Source organism: Triticum urartu, chromosome 4 (genome assembly GCF_003073215.2).
Source record: "Triticum urartu cultivar G1812 chromosome 4, Tu2.1, whole genome shotgun sequence".
Taxonomy (NCBI): Eukaryota; Viridiplantae; Streptophyta; class Magnoliopsida; order Poales; family Poaceae; genus Triticum; species Triticum urartu.
In genome coordinates, this window is record NC_053025.1 from 234,239,979 (window position 1) to 234,262,816 (window position 22,838).

Genomic DNA, 22,838 nt, shown 5'->3' on the forward strand with positions numbered 1-22,838 from the left:
TGAGCTATCTCATCATTACATGCAAGTGTTGATGAAGCCTCTAAAGCCTGGCCAAGCCCCAAGACCCAAATTCCTTGTGAAGGAATTGTTCTACCTGCCAAGGACTGTATACAACATTTTGACTAAGACTCTCGGTCGAATCAAAGGCCACGACTCTAAGAAGAAGAGGTCGTTGGCATCATGAAGAATCTACTTTTCAACATCATACATGGTGTGCCTATCAACTACCATGATTTCTTCATGAGGACTTTGGCTAATGTCGCTCTATCTCCTTTTGAGTTGAAGCCTTACGCTCCTTGGATTATAAGATTCATTAGATCAAGGTCTTCAATCAACTAGAAGGCTGATTTCCAAAATCATGTCAGCTATATGCCCCCCATTGAAGTTTTCGAACGACCTATTTCCTCATCTAATGAGAAGGGCAAGGCTACTGTTATTGATGAAGGCATTCATCCATTGGATGGACAGTTTCACAAAGCTGCCACATATTCCACCAATGATGACTCTGCCACACATGACTCTCCCACAAATGCTTCAAAGAAAAATCCTCGAGCCACTGCTCCCCAGGTGCTGACTGATCGTGAGCTTCTCCTCAGTCTTCACCAAAAGATCGATCGCAACCACAAATGGGTCAAACGACAGATTGGTTCACTTCTCAGAACATGACAATCACGCAGAACTCTATGAAGAAGAACCATTACTATCTGCATGAAGTATTTGATCGCACCTGGGCTGTTCTATCTCATCTCTACAGTGAAGAAGATCTTAAGCAGATGGGCTTCAAGTAGGACTTTGACTGGTCTCAGCCACCTTCGAAGAAATTCAAGAAGGTCAAAGTTCCTCAGCTTGTGGCCAGTTCTTATTCTTCATCGTGCGATACTGATGAAAATGAAGACTTGAACGACACTACGGCTGGCCCTACTCCAACGGACGACCCCAACAACGCTAGCGCTCCTCCATAAACTTCGCGATAATATTCTTCAAGGGCGTTAGTCCTCACTTTTCATCCCTTTTGGTCATTCGATGACAAAGGGGGAGAAATTTGAGTTAGTCTTCAAGCGGGTGTATCTATATGGGTGTTTTTTTGCTAAGTTGCAACTCTCATTCTATTGAAAACTTTGTTGGATCGAGTTGTCGGATTTCGGGTTCCAGCAAAACCCTTGAGGTTCAAACACTGGGGTGCACACAAAGATCTCTCCCCCTCTAGCTCTCGCCCTCACCACAATCTCAAGTATTAGCGCGTCGAACTCACAGAACAAAGGGACACGAGATTTATATTGGTTTGGGCCACCGTTGCGGTGTAATACCCTACTCCAGTTTCGTCTGGTGGATTTCCTCGTGATGTGAGGATTAACAGTTACAAGGGGGAAAACGGCCTCCTGAGGAGAGGTGTTCTTGTGCTTGGCGAGCTTGTGTGGTGTCTGCTGGTCTGAATGATCCTCCCCCCTTTGCTAAGGTGGTGGCTAGTCCTATTTATAGAGGCCCTGGTCCTCTTCCCAAATATTGAGTGGGAAGGGATCCCACAACGGCCATGTTTGCAGGGGGACAGCTAGTATAAGTTATCCTGAAAAAAGTAGTCTTCGCCTGCCAAAGGCTCTGGTGGTGACGCTGTCTTGGGCTCCACGGTGATCTCCGTCCTGCCGTCCTGCTGGTCTTGGTCTTGTTGCACTGATATGGAAACCTTTGCTTGATGCCTCAGGACTCCGTGCCTGAGCTTGCCTCTTTAGCACCAAAGAGGAAATGAGGACACTACGCGCACTGGCGCCCGCCTGGCCTTGGTTGTCATGGCTTACGTAACGGGGACCTCACGAGGTCTCCCTTGCCTTGATCTCTCCGCCCCTCACGAGCCAGCCTGGTGAGGCTGCCCCTGAGGAGGTCTTGCGTCATCCACCTCGCGAGGGTCTTGAGTTCTTGCTGATGAAGATGGGCCGCAGAGGGCCGCTGGTGGAGCCACGCAATCGGCCGCAGACAGGCAAGTCTGGGGCACCCCCATTCCTAGAACACCGACAGTAGCCCCCGGGCCCAAGGCGCGCTCGGACTTGGCTTCGGGGCGAAGCCAAGGGGCAAGTGCGGAGCGCCGCGGGCCCTAATAGGCTGCGGCTTTGGCTGACGCGTGGCGACCGATGGGATGCGGGCGGCACCGCTTCCCCACGTAGCCTTGATATCTACCTAGCTAGGCGGTCATCGTGATTTACACTATTATCATTCATTGCTTGGCGACGCGCCCCTCCTAGTCTCCTGCCCTTTCGAATTAGTAACCTCCTCTTCCAATCTATCCCGAGCTCGGCCATCCTTGCCACCATGACTGCCCAGCGAATGGAGAAGGGAAAGGATAAGGCTCAGTCTTTAGCCGGGCCACCCCCGGCCATTGAACCCGCTGTGGGCCGGTCATTGGTGCTCAACCAGGAGGCCATGGACAAGGTCCGCCCAGCGCTCGCCACCGCCTTCAATGAATGGGGGGAGAGGGCGGCTTGGCCCGCGTCCCACGCCTTTGTCGATAGGACAGCCACTGAGGTCCAATTCTTCATTGACGCCCTGTGGGATGGCCTGATTGTCGGAGTAATGGGCCACGGGTAGCCTAACCCGAGCCCCAGAACGTCTCAAGACATCGGGGCCGGTTGTGCCCCTCAAGATGTCAAGATAGAGCTCCGCCTTCTGGTGGCCGGCTGGCCAAGCGGCCAACTCTCGGAAGGCGGCCATGCTCGGGAAGGCGGCTCCAAGGCAGGCCGACTCCTAGCAGACGGTCTCCAGGGAGGCCGACTTCTAGCAGTCGGCCCATGGTGCCCTCAAAGTCTGCGCCCCCCGTTCAGAAGACAAGATAGGGAGTGGCCGCAGTGTAGCCCATCCCCCCGTATCCAGGGTCGGGCGTGGCCACAGTGCTCCGTACAGGCGGAGATCTCCGCCCGACACGGCACTGTTGCCACTCCGCCCCTAACATCATTCCTGACAGGCGAAGCCATGTTCCCACGATCACTTGTCGGTACGGCCCGAAGACGGTGGGCCTTGCCGGTCAGCGAGAGCCCGGAAGATGGCGGGTGCCTTACCAGTCGGACCTGAGGGAGGCCGGCTCCCAGCAGTCGACCCGTTCCTTCCCCGGGGCTCCACACACCATTAACCAGATAAGACGCGGGGTGGCTACAGTGATCTCCCACCAGGCGGCGGGACTATAGCCACACTCCCCTGACCAAGCAAGTGTCATTAGCATCACGACAACAGTAATCCGCAGTCGACAAGACCCGTGAGCGGCGGAGGCGGCCTGTCGGCTCCATACCAGACCAGGCGGCGGGCCCCAGCAGTCGGCGGAGAAGCCCGCGACCCGAGAGACTGATAGCCGGGTCCTACACCCGGCCAGATTACCATTGTACCCCTGGTGGGTGGGCCTATATAAACCCCCCAGGGCACCCATGCAAAGGGTTGGAACCTGTTAGAATTAGACTCACACCTAGGGGGAGAGGAAAGCAGGCCTTGCCTTCTTCTACCTCTAGCATACAACTCGAGGAGCACCATTGTACTCACTAGTGCCTTAGTGATCATGCGGAGACCCCGCAGAGCAGGACTAGGGGTGATATCTCCTAGGAGAGCCCCGAACCTAGGTAAAGTGCGCCGGAGTTCGTGTCTACGCCTTATCCCGCTTCCAGGCACCGGCGACGTTCTACTCGCTCCCACGATGATAAGCCATCCATTGGCATATGTCGCACCCAACCCCCGACATTTGGCGCCCACCGTGGGGCGAGGTGCACCGTCTCCCGGAGACCTGTTCTGGACGGGAACCCTATTCCTTCCTGGCGAGTGTAGCCAGACGGCGTCTGCGCCAACACGCTGCACGGCGCGGAGGTTGCCTATGCGGTGAGCTGCCTCGCCGATCTTGTTGGTCAGATTCGCCTCTCCGACGAGCCCGTGTCTGATGCGGGCACCGATGGCCCTGAGAGCCGCCTCATGAACCTCCTCAATCATCTTCACGTTGCCAGCGAGCCTGCTGCTGACTTGGAGTCGGTTGGCTCCACCGACACGATGTTGGTCGACTCCGACATGCCATCGCTTGACGCGTTCCCCTCCAACGTGGTGTTCTACGATGAGCCACTTCCCCGCGCGGACAGCGGCGGCAGCACCGTCACGGAGGTGCTCGTCATCAGCCACGGCGAGCACTCTTGTGGAGGTGGCCAGGATCCGTTGCAGGCGGCGATGCAAGACCTCGTTCCGCCTATCTCGGAAGACGCCTACGCTGAGACACTAGAAGCACGCCGCGTCCAGCTCGTCGAGAGCGCCAACCGGCTGGCCACCATGAGACGTCTTTCGGAGGCCTACCAGCGGGAGATGGACCGTGCTGTCGGTGGCACGCCGGCCCCTGGTGGGCCTAGCCGCATTGGCCTGGTCCGGCACCATGGAGCGACCATCGCCGACATGTTCGGGACAGATCGCCCCATTTATGCCACGCCTGTAGAGAACATACAAGCTGCCCAGGCGGCAGCAGACAAGCTAGACAAGCTTGAGGGTGACGAGCGTCGCCACATGACGGAGCGAGTCCAGCAGCTCCTCGACGCGGCTGCCAAACAGCAAGATGACGGCTGCCGCACTGAAGCGCCCAACCGGCGAAACAACGACCCGCCTCCTCGCCGAGATCAAGGCGCGACATCCCGGACACCGACTAGTGGCGTCCGTGATAGAAGAGACAAGGATCCGGCTGCCAGCCGCAGCCGGACTCACATCACCATCGAGCACGACCAAGATAGCCGCCCGAGAGCAGTGCGGCGATGAGACGATTGTCCGTCTCCTTCTCCCCGCAGGGAGAGGCGCATTTCCCCTCCGCCTGTTGATCACCCATCACTCGGTGACCTCCTTGGCCGCCAAGAAGGAATCGGAGAAAACGATGCCCGCCATCGGATCGATCGCCTCAATCGATCCCTGGCGCTAGAAGAAGGAGACGAGCTTGGTCCACATTGTTTTGGCCCCCGCATCCGAGATGTCCCTTCCCCAAAGGGTTCACTCTCCCAAGAGATACACCCAAGTACACCGGCTCTGTGAAGCCGGAGGACTGGCTGGTCGACTACTCCACAGCCGTCAGCATCGCCAACAGCAACAAGCGCGTTGCCGTGAAGTACGTTCCGCTCATGCTACAGGGCATGGCCCGGACATGGCTGAACAGCCTGAAGCCCCACAGCATCAACAGCTGGGTTGATTTTACTAAAGCATTCATCCGCAACTTCACCAACATGTACAAGCGGCCGCCCAAGCCTCGCCAGCTCTCCTTATGCGTCCAAGGCCCCAACGAGTCAACTCGCGACTATCTCAGACGCTGGGCCGAGTTGCGCATCTCTTGCGAGGGCATGCACGAGGTGTAGGCCATCGAGTACTTCACTACCGGGTGACAAGAGGGCACCCTCCTCAAGCACAAGCTTCTCTGCGATGAGCCGACGACCCTTGACGAACTGCTAATCATAGTAGACAAGTACGCCACGGCCGACTCCTCCATGAAGGCGGAGATTCAAGTCAATGTGTCAGGCAAGGTGGCCCCTCAAGCTCCTCGGACCCCGACTGGTGAGGCCAGTCAGCGACAACAACCGAACGAAAACAAGTGCAAGGCCATGCAGCCGGCTCCCACGAGCCGGCAGGTGGCAACAGTCAAAGATCAGCAGCTAGAAGGGCAGCCACCTCCCAAACGCCAGAAGGGCGGCAAGCCCAACTGGCTGCCCGCCTTCTCATATGAACAGACTCTCGATGCACCCTGCAAGTTCTATAGCGGTGTGAAGCCGTCCAATCACACCACTCGAAAGTGCCACTTGTTGGGGAACGTTGCAGAAAACAAAAAATTTCCTACGGTTTCACCAAGATCCATCTATGAGTTCAGCTAGCAACGAGTGATTGGATTGTATCTACATACCTTTGTAGATCACGCGCGGAAGCGTTCAAAGAACGGGGATGGGGAAGACGTACTCGACGTGATCCAAATCACCGGAGATCCTAGCGCCGAACGGACGGCACCTCCGTGTTCAACACACGTACGGTCAGCGTGACGTCTCCTCCTTCTTGATCCAGCAAGGGGGAAGGAGAGGTTGATGAAGATCCAGCAGCACGACGGCGTGGTGGTGGATGCAGGGCGTCACAGCAGCAGGGCTTCGCCGTATACTGCGAGAGAGAGAGGTGTAGCAGGGGAGAGGGAGGCGCCAAGACTCAAGGTATGGCTGCCCCCTCCCTCCCCCCCCTTTATATAGGCTCCCCTAGGGGGGGCGCCGGCCCTAGGAGATGGGATCTCCTAGTGGGACGGCGGCCAAGGGTGGAGTAGCCCCCAAGGCAAGGTGGGGCGCCCCCACCCCTAGGGTTCCAACCCTAGGCGCATGGGGTGGGCCTAGGGGGGTACACCAGCCCACTATGGGCTGGTTCCCCTCCCCACTTTGGCCCATGGGGCCCTCAGGGATGGGTGGCCCCACCCGGTGGACCCCCGGGACCCTTCCGGTGGTCCCGGTACAATACCGGTGACCCCGAAACTCTCCCGATGGCCGAAACTGCACTTCCTATATATAATTCTTCACCTCTGGACCATTCCGGAACTCCTCGTGACGTCCAGGATCTCATCCGGGACTCCGAACAACTTTCGGGTTACTGCATATTCATATCTCTACAACCCTAGCGTCACCGAACCTTAAGTGTGTAGACCCTACGGGTTCAGGAGACATGTAGACATGACCGAGATGGCTCTCCGGTCAATAACCAACAGCGGGATCTAGATACCCATGTTGGCTCCCACATGCTCCTCGATGATCTCATCGGATGAACCACGATGTCGAGGATTCAAGCAACCCCGTATACAATTCCCTTTGTCAATCGGTACGTTACTTGCCCGAGATTCGATCGTCGGTATCCCAATACCTCGTTCAATCTCGTTACCGGCAAGTCACTTTACTCGTACCGTAATGCATGATCCCGTGACCAGACACTTGGTAACTTTGAGCTCATTATGATGATGCATTACCGAGTGGGCCCAGAGATACCTCTCCATCATACGGAGTGACAAATCCCAGTCTTGATCCGTGTCAACCCAACAAACACTTTCGGAGATACCCGTAGTATACCTTTATAGTCACCCAGTTACGTTGTGACGTTTGGTATACCCAGAGCACTCCTACGGTATCTGGGAGTTACACGATCTCATGGTCTAAGGAAAAGATACTTGACATTGGAAAAACTCTAGCAAACGAACTATACGATCTTGTGCTATGTTTAGGATTAGGTCTTGTCCATCACATCATTCTCCTAATGATGTGATCCCGTTATCAATGACATCCCCATGTCCATAGTCAGGAAACCATGACTATCTGTTGATCAACGAGCTAGTCAACTAGAGGCTTACTAGGGACATGTTGGTGTCTGTGTATTCATATATGTATTACGATTTCCGGATAACACAATTATAGCATGAATAAAAGACAATTATCATGAACAAGGAAATATAATAATAATCCTTTTATTATTGCCTCTAGGGCATATTTCCAACAGTCTCCCACTTGCACTAGAGTCAATAATCTAGTTACATTGTGATGAATTGAACACCCATGGAATGCTGGTGTTGATCATGTTTTGCTCTTGGGAGAGGTTTAGTCAATGGATCTGCTACATTCAGGTCCATATGCACTTTACAAATATCTATGTCTCCATCTTGAACATTTTCACCAATGGAGTTGAAGCGACGCTTGATGTGCCTGGTCTTCTTGTGAAACCTGGGCTCCTTGGCAAGTGCAATAGCTCCACTGTTGTCACAGAAGAGTTTGATTGGCCCCGACGCATTGGGTATGACTCCTAGGTTGGTGATGAACTCCTTCACCCAAATTGCTTCATGCGCTGCCTCCGAGGCTGCCATGTACTCCGCTTCACATGTAGATCCCGCCACGACGCTCTGCTTGCAACTGCACCAGCTTACTGCCCCACCATTCCAAATATACACGTATCCGGTTTGTGACTTAGAGTCATCCAGATCTGTGTCAAAGCTAGCATCGACGTAACCCTTTACGACAAGCTCTTCGTCACCTCCATAAACGAGAAACATTTCCTTAGTCCTTTTCAGGTACTTCAGGATATTCTTGACCGCTGTCCGGTGTTCCTTGCCGGGATTACTTTGGTACCTTCCTACCAAACTTACGGCAAGGTTTACATTAGGTCTGGTACACAGCATGGCATACATAATAGAACCTATGGCTGAGGCATAGGGGATGACACTCATCTCTTCTATATCTTCTGCCATACATTGAGCTAAGCTCAGTTTCACACCTTGCAACACAGGCAAGAACCCCTTCTTAGACTGATCCATATTGAACTTCTTCAATATCTTATCAAGGTATGTGCTCTGTGAAAGACCTATGAGGCGTCTTGATCTATCTCTATAGATCTTGATGCCTAATATATAAGCAGCTTCTCCAAGGTCCTTCATTGAAAAACTCTTATTCAAGTAGGCCTTAATGCTGTCCAAAAGCTCTATATCATTTCCCATCAAAAGTATGTCATCTACATATAATATAAGAAATGCTACAGAGCTCCCACTCACTTTCTTGTAAACGCAGGCTTCTCCATAAGTCTGCATAAACCCAAATGCTTAGATCATCTCATCAAAGAGAATGTTCCAACTCCGAGATGCTTGCACCAGCCCATAAATCGAGCGTTGGAGCTCGCACACCTTGTCAGCATTCTTAGGTCGACAAAACCTTCCGGCTGCATCATATACAGTTCTTCCTTAAGATAACCGTTAAGGAATGCTGTTTTGACGTCCATTTGCCATATCTCATAATCATAGTATGCGGCAATTGCTAACATGATTCGGACGGACTTCAGCTTTGCTACGGGAGAGAATGTCTCATCGTAGTCAACCCCTTGAACTTGTCGATAACCCTTAGCGACAAGCCTAGCTTTATAGATGGTCAAATTACCATCCGCGTCTGTCTTCTTCTTAACGATCCATTTATTTTCTATGGCTCGCCGATCATCGGGCAAGTCAGTCAAAGTCCATACTTCGTTTTCATACATGGATCCCATCTCGGATTTCATGGCTTCCAGCGATTTGTCGAAATCCGGGCCCGCCATCGCTTCTTCATAGTTCGAAGGTTCACCGTTGTCTAACAACATGATTTCCAAGACAGGGTTGCCGTACCACTCTGGTGCGAAACGTGTCCTTGTGGACCTTCGAAGTTCAGTAGGAGCTTGATCAGAAGTATCTTGATCATCATCATTAACTTCCTCTCTGTTTGGTGCAGGCACCACAGGAACATTTTCCTGTGTTGCGCCACTTTCCGGTTCAAGAGGCAATACTTCATCAAGCTCTACTTTCCTCCCACTTACTTCTTTCGAGAGAAACTCCTTCTCTAGAAAGGATCCATTCTTGGCAACAAAGATCTTGCCATCGGATCTAAGGTAGAAGGTATACCCAATAGTTTCTTTAGGGTATCCTATGAAGACGCATTTTTCTGACTTGGGTTCAAGCTTTTCAGGTTGAAGTTTCTTGACATAAGCATCGCATCCCCAAACTTTTAGAAACGACAGCTTAGGCTTCTTCCCAAACCATAATTCATACGGTGTCGTCTCAACGGATTTCGACAGAGCCCTATTTAAAGTGAATGCGGCAGTCTCTAAAGCATAGCCCCAAAAAGATAGCAGTAAATCGGTAAGAGACATCATAGATCGCACCATATCTAATAGAGTGCGATTACGACGTTCGGACACACCATTACGCTGAGGTGTTCCAGGCAGCGTGAGTTGTGAAACTATTCCACATTTTCTTAAGTGTGTACCAAATTCGTGACTCAAGTATTCTCCTCCACGATCTGATCGCAAAAACTTGATTTTTCTGTCACGTTGATTCTCAACCTCACTCTGAAATTCCTTGAACTTTTCAAAGGTTTCAGACTTGTGTTTCATTAAGTAGATATACCCATATCTACTCAAGTCATCAGTGAGGGTGAGAACATAACGATAGCCACCACGAGCCTCAACACTCATTGGACCGCACACATCAGTATGTATGATTTCCAGTAGGTTGGTTGCTCGCTCCATTGTTCCTGAGAATGAAGTCTTGGTCATCTTACCCATGAGGCATGGTTTGCACGTGTCAAATGATTCGTAATCAAGAGACTCTAAAAGTCCATCTGTATGAAGCTTCTTCATGCGTTTGACACCTATGTGACCAAGGCAGCAGTGCCACAAGTATGTGGGACTATCATTATCAACCTTACATCTTTTGGCATTCACACTATGAATATGTGTAGCATTACGCTCGAGATTCATTAAGAATAAACCATTCACCATAGGAGCATGACCATAAAACATATCTCTCATATAAATAGAACAACCATTATTCTCAGATTTAAATGAGTAGCCATCTCGTATTAAACAAGATCCTGATACAATGTTCATGCTCAAACTTGGCACTAAATAACAATTATTGAGGTTCAAAACTAATACCGTAGGTAAATGTAGAGGTAGCGTGCCGACGGCGATCACATCGACCTTGGAACCATTCCCGACGCGCATCGTCACCTCGTCCTTCGCCAATCTCCGCTTATTCCGCAGCTCCTGCTTTGAGTTACAAATGTGAGCAAATGCACCGGTATCAAATACCCATGAGCTACTACGAGTATTGGTAAGGTACACATCAATTACATGTATATCACATATACCTTTCGTTTTGCTGGCCTTCTTGTCCGCTAAGTATTTGGGGCAGTTCCGCTTCCAGTGACCACTTCCCTTGCAATAAAAACACTCAGTCTCGGGCTTGGGTCCATTCTTTGGCTTCTTCCCGGCAACTTGCTTGCCGGGCGCGGCAACTCCCTTGCCGTCCTTCTTGAAGTTCTTCTTACCCTTGCCTTTCTTGAACTTAGTGGTTTTATTCACCATCAACACTTGATGGTCCTTTTTGACTTCTACCTCTGCTGATTTCAGCATTGCAAATACTTCAGGAATGGTCTTTTCCATCCCCTGCATATTGAAATTCATCACAAAGCTCTTGTAGCTTGGTGGAAGCGACTGGAGGATTCTGTCAATGACCACGTCATCCGGGAGATTAACTCCCAGCTGAGTCAAGCGGTTATGTAACCCAGACATAGTGAGTATGTGCTCACTGACAGAACTATTTTCCTCCATCTTACAGCTGAAGAACTTGTCGGAGACTTCATATCTCTCGACCCGGGCATGAGCTTGGAAAACCATTTTAAGCTCTTTGAACATCACATATGCTTCGTGTCGCTCAAAACGCTTTTGGAGCCCCGGTTCTAAGCTGTAAAGCATGCCGCACTGAACAAGGGAGTAATCATCAGCACGTGCCTGCCAAGCGTTCATAACGTCTTGGTTCTGTAGGATGGGTGCATCACCTAGCGGTGCTAGTAGGACATAATCTTTCTTGGCAGCTATGAGGATGATCCTCAGGTTCCGGACCCAGTCCGTATAGTTGCTGCCATCGTCTTTCAGCTTGGTTTTCTCTAGGAACGCGTTGAAGTTGAGGACAACGTTGGCCATTTGATCTACAAGACATTCTGTAAAGATTTTAGACTAAGTTCATGATAATTAAGTTCATCTAGTCAAATTATTCAATGAACTCCCACTTAGATAGACATCCCTCCAGTCATCTAAGTATAACATGATCCGAGTTGACTAGGCCGTGTCCGATCATCATGTGAGACGGACTAGTCAACATCGGTGAACATCTTCATGTTGATCGTATCTTCTATATGACTCATGCTCGACCTTTCGGTCTTCTGTGTTCCGAGGCCATGTCTGTACATGCTAGGCTCGTCAAGTCAACCTAAGTGTATTGCGTGTGTAAATCTGTCTTACACCCGTTGTATGTGAACGTTGGAATCTATCACACCCGATCATCACGTGGTGCTTCGGAACAACGAATTGTCGCAACGGCGCACAGTTAGGGGGAACACTTTCTTGAAATTATTATGCGGGATCATCTTATTTACTGCCGTCGTTCTAAGTAAACAAGATGCAAAAACATGATAAACATCACATGCAATCAAATAATAATAGTGACATGATATGGCCTATATCACATAGCTCCTTTGATCTCCATCTTGGGGCTCCATGATCATCTTGTCACTGGCATGACACCATGATCTCCATCATCATGATCTCCATCATCGTGTCTCCATGAAGTTGCTTCCCAACTATTACTTCTACTACTATGGCTAACGCATTTAGCAATAAAGTAAAGTAATTTACATGGCGTTTCTCAATGACACGCAGGTCATACAAAAAATAAAGACAACTCCTATGGCTCCTGCCGGTTGTCATACTCATCGACATGCAAGTCGTGATTCCTATTACAAGAACATGATCTCATACATCACATATATATCATTCATCATTCATCACAACTTTGGCCATATCACATCACAAATCACTTGCTGCAAAAACAAGTTAGATGTCCTCTAATTGTTGTTGCAAGTTTTGCGTGGCTGCAGAAGGGTTCTAGCAAGAACGTTTTCTTACCTACGTAATAGCCACAACGTGATTTGTCAACTTCTATTTACCCTTCATAAGGACCCTTTTCATCGAATCCGCTCCAACTAAAGTGGGAGAGACAGACACCCGCTAGCCACCTTATGCAACTAGTGCATGTCAGTCGGTGGAACCAGTCTCACGTAAGCTTACGTGTAAGGTCGGTCCGGGCCGCTTCATCCCATAATACCGCTGAAGCAAGATAAGACTAGTAGCGCCAAGAAAGTTGACAACATCTACGCCCACAACAAATTGTGTTCTACTCGTGCAAGGAGAACTACGCATAGACCTAGCTCATGATGCCACTGTTGGGGAACTTTGCAGAAAACAAAAATTTTCCTACGGTTTCACCAAGATCCATCTATGAGTTCATCTAGCAATGAGTGATTGGATTGTATCTACATACCTTTGTAGATCACGCGCGGAAGCGTTCAAAGAACGGGGATGAGGAAGACGTACTCGACGTGATCCAAATCACCAGAGATCCTAGCGCCGAACGGACGGCACCTCCGTGTTCAACACACGTACGGTAAGCGTGACGTCTCCTCCTTCTTGATCCAGCAAGGGGGAAGGAGAGGTTGACGAAGATCCAGCAGCACGACGGCGTGGTGGTGGATGCAGGGCGTCACAGCAGCAGGGCTTCGCCGTATACTTCGAGAGAGAGAGGTGTAGCAGGGGAGAGGGAGGCGCCAAGACTCAAGGTATGGCTGCCCCCTCCCTCCCCCCCTTTATATAGGCTCCCCTAGGGGGGGCGCCGGCCAAGGGTGGAGTAGCCCCCAAGGCAAGGTGGGGCGCCCCCCACCCCTAGGGTTCCAACCCTAGGCGCATGGGGTGGGCCTAGGGGGGCGCACCAGCCCATTATGGGCTGGTTCCCCTCCCCACTTTGGCCCATGGGTCCCTCCGGGATGGGTGGCCCCACCCAGTGGACCCCCGGGACCCTTCCGGTGGTCTCGGTACAATACCGGTGACCCCGAAACTCTCCCGATGGCCGAAACTGCACTTCCTATATATAATTCTTCACCTCCGGACCATTCCAGAACTCCTCGTGACGTCCAGGATCTCATCCAGGACTCCGAACAACTTTCGGGTTACTGCATATTCATATCTCTACAACCCTAGCGTCACCGAACCTTAAGTGTGTAGACCCTACGGGTTCGGGAGACATGTAGACATGACCGAGACGGCTCTCCAGTCAATAACCAACAGCGGGATCTGGATACCCATGTTGGCTCCCACATGCTCCTCGATGATCTCATCGGATGAACCATGATGTCGAGGATTCAAGCAACCCCGTATACAATTCCCTTTGTCAATCGGTACGTTACTTGCCCGAGATTCGATCATCGGTATCCCAATACCTCGTTCAATCTCGTTACCGGCAAGTCACTTTACTCGTACCGTAATGCATGATCCCGTGACCAGACACTTGGTCACTTTGAGCTCATTATGATGATGCATTACCGAGTGGGCCCAGAGATACCTCTCCGTCATACGGAGTGACAAATCCCAGTCTTGATCCGTGTCAACCCAACAGACACTTTCGGAGATACCCGTAGTATACCTTTATAGTCACCCAGTTACGTTGTGACGTTTGGTATACCCAGAGCACTCCTACGGTATCCGGGAGTTACACGATCTCATGGTCTAAGGAAAAGATACTTGACATTGGAAAAACTCTAGCAAATGAACTATACGATCTTGTGCTATGTTTAGGATTGGGTCTTGTCCATCACATCATTCTCCTAATGATGTGATCTTGTTATCAATGACATCCCCATGTCCATAGTCAGGAAACCATGACTATCTGTTGATCAACGAGCTAGTCAACTAGAGGCTTACTAGGGACATGTTGGTGTCTGTGTATTCACACATGTATTACGATTTCCGGATAACACAATTATAGCATGAATAAAAGACAATTATCATGAACAAGGAAATATAATAATAATCCTTTTATTATTGCCTCTAGGGCATATTTCCAACACCACTGGCTAACCAGGATCGCCAAGGGTGACGGACTCCTGCCCCCTCCGCCAGCCGGCCCGCCGCCTCCTCCTCCACAGCAGCTGGTGGCTCGGCCAGTCGGCACCATACAAGATGATTATCCTGAAGACCATGGAGCTTATGTCGTGTTCACCAGCGTGGCCGGCGACAGGCGCAGCAGACGGTAGTAGCGATAAGAAGTAAATGCGTTAGAATCAGAGACCCCGGAATTCATGGATTGGTCTGAGAAGCCCGTCAGCTGGAGCCAAGCCGACCACCCGGAGGTGATGCCCAATCCCGGCTATTATGCTCTGGTGTTGGATGCCACGTTTGCCACGGAGAGGCGAGCTTCTCGCTTCTCCTGAGTTCTGATAGATGGCGGCAGCAGCATCAACATTCTGTACAAAGATAACATGGAGAAGTTGGGAATCAAGCAGAGACATCTTCAGCCCAGCCGGATTATTTTTCATCGCATAGTTCCTGGCCTTTCCTGTTCACCAGTCGACAAGACTCAGATAGATGTCCCCTTCAGGGACAAAAATCATTTCCGCTGAGAGCCAGTCTGGTTTGAGGTGGTGGACCTTGAGAGCCCCCAGTATGCTTACCTGAAGATGAAGATGTCGAGCTCCAAGGGAATCCTAACCGTGGCAGGGGACTACAAGAAGTCGTCCGCCTGCGCAGCAGAGGGCAGCCAGTTAGCCAAGTCCCTCGTGATCGCGGCTGAGAAGCAGCTCCTTGACCGGGTTGTGGAGATGGTCGGCAAGCAGCCGGAAATGTCACCCAACCCCAAGGAGTCGGAAGTCGAGGGCTCGTTCAAGCCGGTAAAGGAAACAAAGAAGATACCCTTGGACCCGGAGCACCCGGAGAGGCACGCCGTCATAGGTGCAAACCTTGAAAGCAAATAGGAAGTCGAGCTCGTCGATTTCCTTCATGAGAATCGGGACATCTTTGCATAGTCTCCCAAGGACATGTCGGGTGTTCCGACGGAATTCGCCGAGCACAAGCTACACGTCCGGTCCGATGACAAGCCAATTAGGCAGCCCTTGCGCCGCCTCTCGGAGAAGATAAGTGTTGTTGGAGAAGAGATAGCCCGGCTTCTAGCAGCTGGCTTCAGCATGGAAGTATTCTTTCCAGAGTGGTTAGCCAACCCGGTCCTAGTGTTGAAGAAGAACAAGCAGTGGCGCATGTGTATTGATTATACCAGCCTCAACAAAGCATGCACCAAAGACCCATTTGCTCTGCCAAGAATCGACCAAGTGATTGACTCCACAGCCGGATGCGAGCTGTTGAGCTTTTTGGATGCATACTCAGGGTATCACCAGATCAAGCTGAGCCCGACCGACAGGCTGAAGACCGCCTTCATCACGCCATTCGGAGCCTTCTGTTACGTGACCATGACGTTTGGCTTGAGAAATGTCGGCGCCACGTTTCAGCGTTGCATGCAGAAGTGTCTCCTCAAGCATCTTGGCAGAAACGCCCACGTCTCTATGGACGATGTGGTGGTGAAGACAAAAAATCAAGGAACGCTACTAGAAGACCTCAAGGAGACCTTTGAGAACTTGCGTCGATTTCAAATCAAGATCAACCCGAAGAAATGCGTCTTTGGAGTGCCAGCCGGCCAGCTCCTTGGCTTTCTGGTCTTAGAGTGCGGCATAGAGTGCAACCCTGTGAAGATCAAGGCCATCGAGAGGATGGAGGTGCCCACCTGACTGCTGCACATGCAAAAATTTACCAGCTCCTTAGCATCCATCAGCCATCTCATCAGTCGGCTGGGCGAGAAAGCTCTTCCCCTATACCAGCTCATGAAGAAGACCACTTTTTTCGAGTGGAACGACAAGGATGATGAGGCTTTTCTCCAGCTCAAGAAGATGTTGGCCACTCCACCTGTTCTGGCAGCCCCTACTCCTAAGGAGCCCATGCTCCTTTACATCGCCGCCACTAGCCGGGTGGTCAGCACAGTCATAGTAGTGGAACGCAAGGAAGAAGGCAGAGCTCTACCAGTCCAGAGGCCGTTGTATTACCTGAGTGAAGTACTGTCAGCCTCCAAGCAGAACTACCCCCACTACCAGAAGATGTGCTACGGCATGTACTTTGCTGCCAAGAAACTAAAGCCATGCTTCCAAGAACACCTCATCACCGTGGTCTGCACGGCTCCACTTGCCGAGATCATTGGAAGCCGAGATTACTCGGGCCGAGTGGCCAAATGGGCCATCGATTTGGCCTCCTACACCATCTACTACCAGCCTCACACCACCATCAAGTCTCAAGCATTGGCGACTTCCTCGTCGACTGGGCCAAGACCCAGTACCTACCGCCAGCGCCAGATTCCACTCATTGGCGAATGCACTTTGATGGTTCCAAGATGTGCACCGGTTTGGGAGCCGGCATCGTCCTCACCTCTCCCAAAGGCGACAAGCTCAGATATGTGCTGCAAATTCACTTTGCCGCCTCCAACAACGTTGCTGAATATGAAGCACTCATTCACGGGCTCCGGCTTGCCAAGGAACTCGGCATTCGCTGGATCTTGTGTTATGGAGATTCCGGCCTGGTGGTCCAGCAGTCGTCTGGTGACTGGGACGCCAAGGATGCAAACATGGCAAGCTACCACTTCCTCGTCCAGCAACTCAGCGGATACTTCAAAGTGCGAGTTCCTCCATGTGCCAAGAAATGACAATGAGCAAGCTGACACCTTGGCACGAATCGGCTCCACCCAGCAAGCAATACCAACCAGCGTCGCCCTGCAACACCTCCTCAAGCCATCTGCCAGACCATCACGAGAGTCGGATTCCATCTTTTTGCCGGCTCCTCCTGAAGCAGTCAGATCCAACTTGAGGACCCGAGCAGCCAGCACGGGGAATTCAGCAGGCGACCCGGAGACTGCAGCAGTCGGCCCGGGGACTTCATCAACTCAGCAAGCGGCAGCCGACTCCAACCCACCGCCTCCCGGCCCAACCTCCCTCGTGCAAGTAGCAGTCCTAGCAGCCGAAGAAATTGCAGCACCTTCATGGGCCCAGCCAATCCTCAACTTTTTGGTGAACAAAGAGCTGCCGACTGATGAGATCTCGGCCCGGCAAGTGCAACGCCGGGCAGCAGCGTACACCATAGTCAACAGAGAGCTTGTGAGGCGCAGTGTTACTGGTGTCTATCAGTGTTGCATGGAGCCGAAGCAAGGCCAAGCAATCCTTAGAGATATCCATCATGGCGAGTTTGGTCACCATGCAGCTTCAAGAGCACTAGTGGCCAAAGCTTTCTGCCACGGTTTTTTCTGGCCGACTGCTCTAGAAGACGCCAAGGATTTGGTCCAGAAATGCAAAGGGTGCCAGAAGTTTTGTTCAAAGCCACATCAGCCGGCTTCTGCACTCAAGACCATTCCCATTGCCTGGCCCTTTGCCGTCTAGGGCCTGGAGATGGTGGGGCCATTCAAGACAGCACACGACGGCATGACTCATCTGCTTGTCGTAGTGGACAAGTTCACCAAGTGGATAGAAGCAAAGCCAAATAAGAAGTTGAATGGTCCGACTGTTGTGACTTTAGTCTTTGACATCACCATCCAGTATGGCATACCACACAGCATCATCGCCGACAATGGCACAAACTTAGCGTCAGAACACCTTGGCCCGTTTCTGCGCAACGCAGGGCATCCGACTGGACCTAGCGTTCGTTGCCCATCAGCAGTCAAACGGCCAGGTGGAGCGAGCAAACGGCCTCCTTTTATCCAGCATCAAGCCCCGACTGGTCGAGCCTCTGGAGCGGTCGGCCGGCTGTTGGCTCGACGAGCTGTCGGCCATCCTCTAGAGCATGTGCACAACTCCGAACATGTCAACCGGCTTTACGCCTTTCTTCCTCGTCTACGGTGCCGAAACCGTCATCCCGACAGACATAGAATTCGACTCCCCTCTAGTTATCATGTACACCAAAGAGGGGGCAGAAGAAGCACGACAAGATGGTGTCGATCTGCTGGAAGAGGGCCGGCTGTTGGCACTTAGCTGATCCACCATCTACAAGCAGAGCCCGCGCCGATACTACAACTGAAAGGTCAATTCAAGATCCTTCCAAGAAGGAGACCTTGTGCTCCGGCTGATCCAGCGAACAGCCGGCCAGCACAAGCTCTCGGTACCTTGGGAAGGCCCCTTCATTATCAGCAAGGTGTTGGGCAACAACTCCTACTACCTCATCGACACTTAGAAGCCTCGAGCACGCAAAATAGATGACTCCGGCAAGGAGACGGAGCGACCATGGAATGCGAACCTCCTGTGAAGGTTTTTACAGTTGATGCAGTATGTACCATGCCAACTTTTGTATTAAGTACGATAACTCCGGGTCCCCGAGAAGAGCTCGGGGACTGCCCTCTTTTGTCTATATGATAAGTATTGCGCATGTCATTTGTGTTATTTCATTAGTCCGTCTGGCACCGGGTTCGACCAGTCGACTCGGGGACTTGCTGCCTTGTACTATGAAATGCTTCTTGCAGTCAAATAGTAATGAGTTGGCACCTAAGCTTTCTCCTGCCAGAAGCCGCAGCTCGCAGAGCAACTATTTGGTCGGCAGGAGTTAAGGCAGAAAGGGTGTCTGCATGAAAAATGTCTAAGGACCCAAAAGCATACACATAGTCCAAGCCGGCTTCCCGCCTCACCGACCAGCTGTCAAGTAGCCGGCCGGCTGGCTCCTACTTAACTTGCTAGAAAACTCTAATCGGCTAAGTACATGCCTTCCCGAAAGTGGCTAAGTACTTGACCCAGCCACAGTCCATGGAACGGCTGTTCGGCTGGCAAGACGGCAACCGATGGAAGGTGGCAAAGGAAAAAAGCCAAAGAGCAGAAAGCAAGGAAAGATCAAACTCGGTAAAAATATTTACACATCAAAAGGCCCTTGGCCGACATCCAACAAGAGTTTGAAATACACCCCGCGGGTGGAATTGTGCGAAATTAACAAAGTTTGCCGAGACTGATAAGCAGGAAGAAACGAAGGTAAAATGGCAGCCTAGGAAGCAGCAGACGGGTTCGGCGGAATGGTGGAGTCAGTGGTGCCGGCTGGTTGAGCGGCCGGCTGGCCGGTCTTCGCTTGATCGCCTTCAGCAGCAGCCGGCTCACTTGGGCGTGGCTCGTTGCTGGAGGCGCGGTCAAGTTGAGGCTGGTCGCCTGCTCCGACCTCTGGCGCCTCCTCTTCACCTTCCTCCTCCTCTTCGTCTTCTCCCTCGTCGCTGGAGTTGATCACCTTGGCCGAGTCCTCGCCATCCTCCAGGTTCAGCCCGAACCACTCTGGTGGCGCCTCGGCGCCGTTCTCAGCCAGCTCCGGGATGAAGATGCTGGTGTTGGTGTACTCGGCGATTGCCGCCGCCCGCTTGACAAGATCGCCATCCACTGCCACCAGCTCCTCCTGGGCTTCCTGTCGAAACGTGGTCAACTGGGCTAGATTTAGCCAGGGTACCATGCCTTGATGAACTCCAAGGCCCGACGTGCTCCGACCCGGGCCGAGGAGCCCTTCCACGCCTCAAGGCGGCCGGCCGCCACCTCCAGCCAGTCGGCGGTCCGGCCGGGTGTGAGTGGAGCGGGCATGTTGGGCCACAGGGCATAGATCGCTTGGGCGCCGACACGTTGAAGGCGGCACAGCATCCCATGAGTTGGCCGAAGACAAGCCTGGATGCTGAGAAGCTGCTCGCGAAGAGTGCAGGGGGGCGTTGGCGGCGATCTCCTTACCCTTTTGCCCTCCGTCCTTTGAGATCGGCCTCAATGGCCTGGTTGGCGGCGCCAGATTGACCTGGGAAGAAGTCTGCTCGGACAAAAAAGCAAAGAGTCAGATCAGAAACAAGAAGTCGTCTCGTTCAGAAGACGGCGGCTTGAAGAAAGAGTAAAGAAGGCATCTTACCATCGACCATGTCTTCAATCTCATCAAAGCCGGCTGTCAGCATTGGCTCCTTGTCGGTCCAGGTAGAGTGCTCGGTCTCGAACTCAGCAAGGAGACCTGCCTCATTGTCCTCCGCCTCCTTCTGGGCCTTCTTGAGAAGCTCCGCCTGCTCCGCCAATTGTGTGACCAGCCGGTCACGCTCCTCGGCCAGCTTGTTGCAGTCCGCCTCCTTGGCATGCAACATGGTGTTGGCTTCGCCCAGATGTTGTAGGGTGGCGTTGGCCTCTACAAAAGTAAAAGAAGAGAAGGACATCAATAATCAACAAAGAGAGATGTAGTTGCCATGAAGATCCGGCCCGACTACTCAGCAGTCGGCCCGAATCTTGGGGACTACAGCCCGCCGATGCGCCAGCGCGCCCCCGCGGAGAAAGAAGTTATCAAATATCAACAGAGAAGAAAAGCAGTTGCCAGGAAGATCCGGCCTGACTGCTCAGCAGTCGGCCCGAATCTCGGGGACTACAGCCCACGGGTGCGCCAGCGCGCCCCCGCAGAGAAAGAAAAAGACTTACTTTGGCTCTCCGACAAGTCGATGGCCCGTTGATCCAACTCCTGGACTTTGGAGTTGAAGGCGGCTGCACGGAGATTATGATAATCCTGCAGCAAAGATATCAGAGAGTATTAGTACTCAGAGCATGCCAATTGAAGTTCCGAGTCGCCTGCTCAGCAGCCGGCCCGAAACTCGGGGACTACACCAAGTGGGTGCGCTGGCGCGCTCCCATGAAGCAGTGCAAGAATTAAAAACAAAGAAGCAAGAAGCATACCTGGATGGCTGCTCGCGACTCCAGGAATGCATTGTTGCGGTGCTTGAGTGCGTCGGCCTCTGCACGGAGCTTGGCCTAGACGTCCAGGATTGCCTTGTTCAAAGGGTCCGTCCCGCCTCCCCGCACCGACCCAGTGGGCGCGGCACTGGTCGCCTCGGTGTCCAAGATTGAAGAGCTCGCGGCACCGGTCTCCAGAGGGCGTGGCGCCGAGGCTGCTTTTGCAAATCGGTGGCGCGAGGGTGTGCGGACCTCAAGAGTTGGGCCTGTCACCAACTCGTCTCCGACTGGTGGCGCCAGTTCTTTGTCCCGCGCCTCCTCGGAGGGTGGTGGTGGGGGCACGATTACGTCCGGCATGATGACGTCGCCGCCATCCCTCTCCATGATCGGGTGCTCGTCGCCAGCTCCCCCAATCGGCACCACGAACTCTGGTGGTGGTGGCACGGAGTTCAGGGGGGTGACGAATATCGCCGACTGACGGCATGCGGCTTCCTCTGCCCGCTTTTTTGTCATGGCGGCAGCCTCGGCCTCCGCCAGCTTCTTCAAAGCAGCGGCCTCCGCCTTGTCCGCCTCCGCCTTCTCTAGGCGGGAGGCCTCCCACTCCTCACGTGCCTCCCGCGCGTTTCGCTCCGTCGCCTCCCGAAGGTCGGCGACCGGATCGATTCGTCGGGTGGTGGTGGAAGTCTCCGTCGACCCCACAATGGAGGCGGCGACCGACTTCTAAAGAGAGTTCGGAGCCCTAAAATCAAGAAATAAAACAAAGGAAGTTCAGAAAGAATCAACGAGAAAGAAGAATACATGGGAAAGATACTTACGCCTACACCAAAGGAGGCGCCTTTAGGAGTTTTTGGTACTTGGCCGCCTTCGCTGTGGCCTCTTTCCACCTGGTCACGACGGCTGGATTCTTGGCCTTCTTCGGCGCGCTGCCGAACAAGACGGCGCCTTGCTTATGCTTACGGGTGCCTCCTCGAGCAGTCGGCTCGACGGAGGGGCCTGCGTCCGCCCGGCCAGCGCCCCGTGCTGGGCATGGCTCTTCTTCCTCTTCATCATCAATAGGCCAGGTCTCGATGTCGGCTTCTTCGAAGCCGCCTGCTTCGTAGACGCCGCCTGTCGCGGTGTCCTCCAAGGCGGCCGCCCCCATGTCGGAGTCGTCCACGTCGCTCACCGCCCGGTCCGGTTGGTAGTCGCCACCCGCCCCTATGATGGTGGTCGTCGCGTCCGACATATAGATCTGTTTCAGATGATGAGAGGCCGGCTGATCAAGACCAAGATCAAGACTAAGACGAGTATAAAAAAGAAAGAGTTGGAAAACTTACCGCAGGCGGCGGGTCGGCGCGAGAATATGGCCGCTTGCTGAAGCTCCAAGACCCCTCCAGCTTGAGGCCGGAGATCTCGTTCACCAGGTTCGCGACTTCGGCAGCCGGCATCTCCTTGGTGCTCAGACGACACGGGTCGCGATGCCCGCTCATCCGGCTGATCAGGTGCGCCCGGCCTTGGAGCGGGAGAACCTGGCGCTCGATGAAGGAGACCAGCAGGTCATATGCCTTGAGGCCTTCGGTCTCAGTCAGCTCCCGGAGCCATTGGATGGCGGCGGTGCCGTCTGCTGATACCAGCTTCGGCTTGTAGCCCCAGCTGGCCCGGGGCTCGGTAGGCGGGCCGGCTACGTAGGCCGGCAGGTTGATGAAGTCGGCGGGTGGGGTCCATGTTCTCCAC